Raw genomic sequence first — 831 nt, 5'->3', positions numbered from 1 at the left:
TATATATAAAAATAGTCATTTTCCCACGATGTTTTCTAACAACTGGTTTCGTTTTCAACACATCGATCTCAGATCAAAGCCACTTACTTTGCCAAGCAAGTATGTTATTTGAAAGCGGCGATTATGGGGGACAAAAAAAAAAAGAAGAAAATCACCACGAGATGAAAGACAAAACAGATTAAATAAGAAAACGTGTGAAAGAGAGAGAGAGGAGGGGAGAAAATAAGAGAGAGACATAATAAGAGAGTGAGAGAGGAGGAGAGAAAGTAAGAGAGAGGGACATAATAAGAGAGAGTAAGAGAGGGACATGATAAGACAGTGAGAGAAAAAGACAGCGAGAGAGATTTTTTTTTCTTTATCTTATCTCTATTTATCTTCCTTAATATTTAACTGTTTGGATAATCTTAATTGATTGAAGTTTTTTCATCTCGTGCTGTATTATTACATATGTGAAATTAAACCATATTTAGAAGCATAATAATTTTTTAAAATTCCATAAGAAATAATTGAGGTAACTTACGGTTTCAGGTTAAAAAGGACATTAATCGATTGCAAGACAGACGATAAGAGTGATGAGGAGGAGAAGGAAGAGGTACTGAACAATGAAAGGAGTCTTCTTCGCCCCTCCCCCCATTACCATCACTATCATTTGGTCGGCCCTGGTCCAATGGGTACGGAGAAGAGCATGCTAATCTCTGGGCCTTTCCAGTTTTAGAATATGTACTACGTGACTGTGTGGTAAGTAGCTTGCTTACCAACCACATGGTTCTGGGTTCATTCCCACTGCGTGGCACCTTGGGCAAGTGTCTTCTACTATAGCCTCGGGCCGAC

This window comes from Octopus bimaculoides, chromosome 25, assembly GCF_001194135.2.
Source record: "Octopus bimaculoides isolate UCB-OBI-ISO-001 chromosome 25, ASM119413v2, whole genome shotgun sequence".
NCBI classification, from domain to species: domain Eukaryota; kingdom Metazoa; phylum Mollusca; class Cephalopoda; order Octopoda; family Octopodidae; genus Octopus; species Octopus bimaculoides.
Note: the sequence above shows the minus strand (reverse complement) of the source record.